At 38.6% G+C, this 7,140-nt stretch overlaps 1 long non-coding RNA gene across 1 annotated transcript; it reads right to left on the bottom strand.

The window, feature by feature from the left end:
* Nucleotides 1-4,044: 4,044 nt before the first annotated feature.
* Nucleotides 4,045-5,343, bottom strand: LOC149400585 (uncharacterized). The gene is made up of 3 exons (XR_016296347.1): nt 5,235-5,343; nt 5,049-5,110; nt 4,045-4,340 (listed from the first exon to the last, which is right to left on the bottom strand). It is a non-coding gene; the product is annotated as an uncharacterized LOC149400585 (long non-coding RNA).
* Nucleotides 5,344-7,140: the final 1,797 nt, after the last annotated feature.

Genomic DNA, 7,140 nt, shown 5'->3' with positions numbered 1-7,140 from the left:
ACTTACTGCCTTTTTAGATCATATTTATAAATAATAAAAAAAAAAACTTCGTGCACTTCAGAGTACACTGTTATCTCTTTCATTAATAGTCTTATTCATTTGTTGTAGTTTGTAAATGAGTAACATTTACCCTGCTGTTTGGGGGATTAGGGTGTGGATGCTCAATTGCATTAGGTTGATCGATTTATCGTGTGTTTTTGGCTAACTCATGCATGATCTATTGATTTGCAATTAGGAGGATATGCAAATCGTTGAACTGTCGTACATGTTTGACTGGAAATATTTTCCAATCAAAGTTTCATTGAGTTGGATACATATTTTTCTGATTCAAATCTAACAAAATTTTCAATCTAACACAACAAAATAAGTATCAAACTCGAAATATAAGGTAGTGTTTGGTAGTTAACTCAAAAAGTTTTTTGTTTTCTGTTTTCTAATTTTTGTAGTTGTATTGAAAAACTGTTTTGTAGTTGTTTTCAAAAAGCTGTTTGGTACAGTTTTCATTTTTGTTTTTGAGAAATTGAAAAAACTGGAAAAACTGTTTGGTACACTTTTCTCTTTTTTTTTTGAAAAAATGAAAAGTGGAAACTGTTTGGTACATGGAAACAATTTCTTAACTAAATTTTTTTTTTTAAACATAAATTTAACTATACAAAATATAAAGATGACATTATTGTTTAGATTGAATACAAAATTTTTTTGGTCATCATAAATATGAAATCATTGTACATATTCATCCCACATAGCATCAGCAATAACATCTCTAGACACCGAATGTGCACGTCGAGCTTGTGTAGTTGCGCTTATGTACGACGGTCCACCATATTCTGACGCACCTTCACCTCCGACTCTTTCAGAACTTTGGCCTTCAATGTCCTCCGGAGGATCATCTTGATTCCATGTTGTAAACAAAGGGTCGTCGTTTGTGTGCATTTTTATTAAATTATGCAATACAAAGCATGCCATAATTATCTTAATTTGTTTTTCTAACGGATAACGTGACATATTCTTTAAAATAGGGAACCGAGCTTTTACGACGCCAAAACATCTCTCTATCACGTTCCGTAAAGACGAGTGCCTGTAATTAAAAAGTTCTTGGGGTCTACGCATTTGCCTGTCCTGTCTGAACTCGGATAGGTGGTATCGTACGGTGCGATACGGTCCCAAAAAACCTGGCTCATTAGGATATCCACTATCCACTACGTAGTACTGTCGTCATTGTGGTATTAAAAAAGATGGATCGTTAGACAGTAATACCTCACGTAGTATTCGTGAATCGGACGCTGAACCTTCCCATCCGGCATTTACGTACGTAAATCGCATGTCAAATGTACAAGCAGCCATGACATTCGTCGTACATATTCCTTTCCGTCCTCGATAATTCTGTTGTTGCGCAGCGGGGACGATGACAGCAATATGAGTACCGTCAATAGCGCCGATGCAATCCTTTATAAAATATTAGAACAAAACTTAGTTTGATAATTAATATAACTTACGTTAGAGATAAAATAAATTCATTAAACTTACTTTAAACCATGGTCAGTATTTTGGGTTGTTGACAATCTCCGGGGGTGTGGTTGTATAACCGGGATGCTTTATGACGTTGGGTGTCAAATGAGTTATGGCATCAAGGACATATCCAAAATGTCTGCTGACGGTCTCACCAGAGTGATTGAATCGGTCTTGAACGACTCTATTCCGGTCCGAATGTGCGAGAACTTTCATGAACATCATGAAAGACTCTTCTGCTGATATGTGACCGGGCGGGAGGAATTGCCGAATCAATCCAACGATTGCTATGAATGGGTCCTTGGACATGCGACACATCTCAAACAAGGGCGCTCCGTTGGGATTACTTAACATAGCATACACGTACTCACTTCCACTTTCCGTGGTCGTTCGCCGGGGTTGGCGTTCAATTCTCCGTGCTTCTTCGGCATCTCGTTCCCGCCTTATTTGTTCACGCCGCCGTCTGTGACGACGAAACATGGCGTCTACCCCAAGCTGTTGGTCACTATCTGAATCCATGGTTTTAGAAATAATGACCCTACAAAATAAACTGAAGTTACGCAACAAAATAGCTTTCATTAGTGAGTTACTCAATTTCCACATTTTTTATTTATTTTTCCCGTTCATAAACCTAGAAAATACGTCTTAAAAATAGAAAAGTAAACGACACTACGCATTATTGTGGCGAGCACTAGTTCTCCAATACTTAAAAATAGAAAAGTAAACGACACTACGCATTATGAAAGAATTATTGACCACTTTTTAAAGAGAGACTTCTAAAAACACACGCAACGTAAATAAAACTCAATCCGAAATAACACATTCCACATAAAACACAATCCACGTAAAACACAATCCAGATAACTCATTTCACATAAAACACACTCAACGTAAATAAAACTCAATCCGAAATAAAACTCAACGTAAATAAAACTCAACGTAAATAAAACTCAATCGTAAATAAAACTCAACGTAAATAGAACTCTATCCGAAGTAGAAGTAAACGCAAATAAAACTTAATCATAGATCATGCCTTGCACAAACGGTAACACCGCGTCGTCCGGGAGTGACATGAAAAGTACGCGCAAGTCCTTCTTATTCACGAGATCCATCATGAATCCGCTGTATTGTCTCAGCGTAAGCGAATCTCGAAAACTTGTAACCTTAGCTCCACACAGTTTCAGAAGCTCGTTGTCTGAAGTAATCGAGTCCGCCTGACTAGACGCTCTCCGTGCTTCTTTCTCTGCCATAAAAGAAATCAACTGCTGACTTGTGAAGCGCTCAGTTTCATTTTGGGATTCAACTGCCTCTTCCCACCTGGTTTTACTGCTACTCGAGGATTTCCTCTTGCGTGCCGTAGATTTTTTCTCCGTTTGTTTCTCGACCTCCCGGGCTTCATCAGATGAGCCCCCTCCCTCTTCCCCATCACGCGCACTTCCCGCAGCCGATACGCACGGATTCTTTTCCCGAGCGCTTATTGCAGCCTGGCTGATGGCGGCTACCTGGCTTGGTCCCATCGCTAACGCACCGGTTGCGGACTTACCAGCGAATATTTCCTTCAGTTTGTCGTAGTGCGGCAATCCCTTTTTCTTGAACCGTTTTGAATCTGGATATTTCTGCAAATAATTAAAAGCAAGCAATCAGAATTATTATCACAAAACAATCAAAATGAATCACACAGCCAAAACAGGTCACACGGCCAAAACAGGTCACACGGCCAAATAACACACGGCCAAAACAGGTCACACAGCCAAAACAGGATGATAAATCTCAGTTTAATAATGTTGTTTAATAACGATAAAAACTATCCAAAACAGGTCACTCGGCCAAAACAGGTCACACGGCCAAAACAGGTCACACGGCCAAAACAGGTCACACGGCCAAATAATTTGTGCTCATAAGGACTTGTCACTCTCACTAGTGATAACAGACGGCCAAAAAAAATAACACACGGCCAAAACAGGTCACACGGCCAAATAACACACGGCCAAAACAGGTCACACGGCCAAATAACACACGGCCAAATAACACACGGCCAAAACAGGTCACACGGGGCTAACAAGACAACATGAATTATTATCAAATCAACCATCTCAGTTTTTGAGGCTCAGAATTTTTATCAAATCAACCATCTCAGTTTTTGAGGCTCAGAATTTTTATCAAATCAACCATCTCAGTTGTTGAGGCTCAGAATTATTATCACAAAACAGTCAAAATGAATCACACAGCCAAAACAGGTCACACGGCCAAAACAGGTCACATGGCCAAATAACACACGGCCAAAACAGGTCACACGGCCAAAACAAGTCACACAGCCAAATGTATTTCCAAACCAAACCTCACCAATTCCCAAATTCATCATAGCCTCTCCTAATTCGAGCAACATATCCAAAAATCATACCTATATCTAATTCACACAATTTCAAACAATATTACACACCGGCTGATTCTTAAATACACAGATATAAAACAAATAAATACAAATATAAACTAAATACACAAAAAAAAGAAACATACCTGTATATACGTATCCCAAACTTCGTCATCGGCAGTCACTGTATTCGTGTCCGTATCCCATCCAAAACCAGTGGCTTCCGTAAGTCCTTGGAAGATCTTAGTAGTAGTTTTAAGTCGATGCCACTTTTGCTTCAATTTATCAACCTTATAGGCGTTACCAAACGTACCGACCATTTCCAGCTCAATTTTCATCCAAGAACGTTTGTCAAATTGAGCTGGTCCCATGCGGCGTTGGACTTCTTCATGACAAAGGTCAATGAACTTAGCCAAAGCCGCGTCCGGCCAATGAGCGCCGTCACCCATTTTTCAAAGAACTGAACCATATAAACATAGTATAAAAAAAGAAGAAAAAAAATTCACTACCTAACATGTGATTACTTGCAACAAAAATCTTCACAGAATAATTCACACTATGTTTCACGAAAAATAAGCCAGTCCCAAATTATTTATAATTCTCAAACACAAATTGCTGTGAATTATGCTAGAAAGAAAATTAAGTATATAATAAAAAGACAGGTTCTAAAAATGGTCAACCCAACCCAAACAGATCTAATACATATCACGATTAAGAGCTATGTTGTGATTATAAACTTTAACTGAACTCATACGAAAAAACTTGAAAACTAAGGATGACTATACTCGGCCAACACATATTATCCAAAATCAATTCACGGCCAAAAACACACAGTCAACAATACTTGGCCAAGAAGTCACACGGCTAAGCAACCCCACGGCGGAACCCAAATTCCAAATCAAAATCATCAACAAAAATCTCGGAAAACACATGTTCATCAAACCGAGCCCAAACCGAGCACACCACAAATAATTTCACATCATCAAACGAAATCAATTTAATCATCAAACTGAGCACACACAAACAATTTCACATCAACAACGACCACAATCACAACCCGCGCCTAAACAAAAGCAAACCACGAGAAATTCCAAACGACATCAAAACCCCTAATTCGAAACCCTAGAAATCAGATTTCCAAGAGAAAAAAAAGGATTCGGATTTCTACCTTGATGTAGAACGCGAACCCACACTGTCGGCCTCTCGTACTCCGAGAAATCACGCTCAAACCTTGTACATAGAACAAAATCGAAGAAGATGTGTTTCTATTCATGAATCAAGAAGATGAACGCAGACAAATTCGAACAGAGACATTCGATAAGGACGAACGGAGAAGAAGAAGAAAAAAACTCACCCAAAACTCCGGCGTCTCTCTCTCTCTCTCGCTCTCGCTCTCTCAGATGCTCTCAAAAAACCCTCCTCAGATCTGCTCTCTCGCTCTCGCTCTCTCTTCTCTCTCTTCTCTCTCTTCTGCGTTTCTTTTTTTTGTGTGTTACTCGACAATGACAAGGACAGAGGCCCGTGACTACACACGCGAGAAAAAAGAGAAAAAAATTTCGGAAAACACCTCTAGCTTGTTTTCAATTTCCTTACCTGTTTTCAAAACATTTCCAAAATTTTTTAAAAACTTTTCCCGAAAATTTTTAACCAAACACTACTTTCCTTTTTTTTTTTCCTATTTTTTTCACTCAAAAAGTGAAAAACACTTTTTGAGTTGGTAAACAAACATGGCCTAAAATTTCATTGATGAAATTACCTAAACACAAAGCCCTAGTTTGTTTAGGGCTAGAGTTTTTGCACCGTCAATACCGTCGCCATCGCCGGAACTCGTCTTCGCCACCAGAATGTCTTCCGCCCGAATGAAGCTTCACTTGATGATTGGTGTGGTGTGCCAAGCACGTATGGGTGGCTGTTTTTTTTTTTTCAATATACGTTTTTTTTTTTTTTTTTTTTTTGAAAATGCAATATACGTTCTCTTCAACAAGCAAGAGTGCTGTTTTTTTGGTTTTTGAACATGTTGTTTTGTTTTAAAAAAAACAATAAAAAAATGAAAAAGAGAATGGTATATTTGAGAGATGAGGTATTATTTGTTTAAGAGAGGTACTCTAAAGGCATGAAACAAAATGTTACAATTTTTAAGGGCAAAAGCCAAAATCACCCAAAAATAAATTAGCTCATTGCATTTATAAAAAGTTGGTTTTAATTCTATACCCTCATCTCATTTTTATTTTCTTTTCTATTTATTATTTCAGTCCAAAACATCAAAATTACTTATATGCCCACGTTTTTTTTTTATTAAAAACAAAATAGAAAACTTGAAAACTCCTATCTCCCTCCCCTCCCGCTCAGACCTAGCGAACAATAGAGAACAAAAAAAATTCCAGGAGAGAAGGAGAACTCGAGAGAAAGAGAGGTCTGGGGTGAGTGAGAGGTAGAGCGAGAGTGAGTGGAGAGAGAGAACACGCGGAGAAGATTTAAAGGGGGCCGAGAGACACCGGCGGCGCGCGGAGGACGAAGGCAGCGCGCGGAGGACGAGGTGAGACATCGGCGGCGCGCGGAGGACGAGGTGAGACACCGGTGACGCACGGAGGACGAGGGCAGCGCGCGGAGGACGTGGGTGGCACGCTGACAGACCGTTCCATCTGTTCAAGAAGCTGAAAATAATTAAAAAGTAAAGTATATTTGCCTATCTTCACCTTAATATCATCAACCAACTCTACCAACTGAGGTGTTTTCTTCAAGTTGAGTTCCGCTAGTAATTGAATCTAATATGACAATGACATACACAACCATTACAAAGAAGCATACAAAATTGAATAACTGACAATTGGTTTAGATAGTCACTGAAATCTTACCTACCTTGATGATCTGAGAAATCACTCCAAAGACTAGATGACGCTGAAAAAAAAAATACAAAATTGGTAAAAAAAAATAAAATAAAAGAGTTACAATGAAATCCAGATAGAACCATGATGATCGATGTACAATAACTTTTCTTTGCATATTACTTCATCGGCATTTGATGTCACAACCAAGGTATTCTTTACCATTTGTTAGTTCAATTTAAAAAATATGAGGTAGTCCCCATATCTTTTACTCTTCAGTTTCATGAAAAAAAACATGCCCGTATTCTTAATAGTTGTATTGCATGTTTACTATCACTGATATATACTCTTTTTCTTAACCCTAGATCAATTAGAATACTGCTCTACTGTGCTCTACTGATCTACCTCTGGAACTCTATTGCTCTACTGCAAATT

Source organism: Urtica dioica, chromosome 4 (assembly GCF_054948205.1).
Source record: "Urtica dioica subsp. dioica isolate 48M chromosome 4, U.dioica_male_clone48M_v1_H2, whole genome shotgun sequence".
In the NCBI taxonomy this organism is placed as follows: Eukaryota; Viridiplantae; Streptophyta; class Magnoliopsida; order Rosales; family Urticaceae; genus Urtica; species Urtica dioica.
Note: the sequence above shows the minus strand (reverse complement) of the source record. Positions and strands in the feature narration are given on the sequence as shown.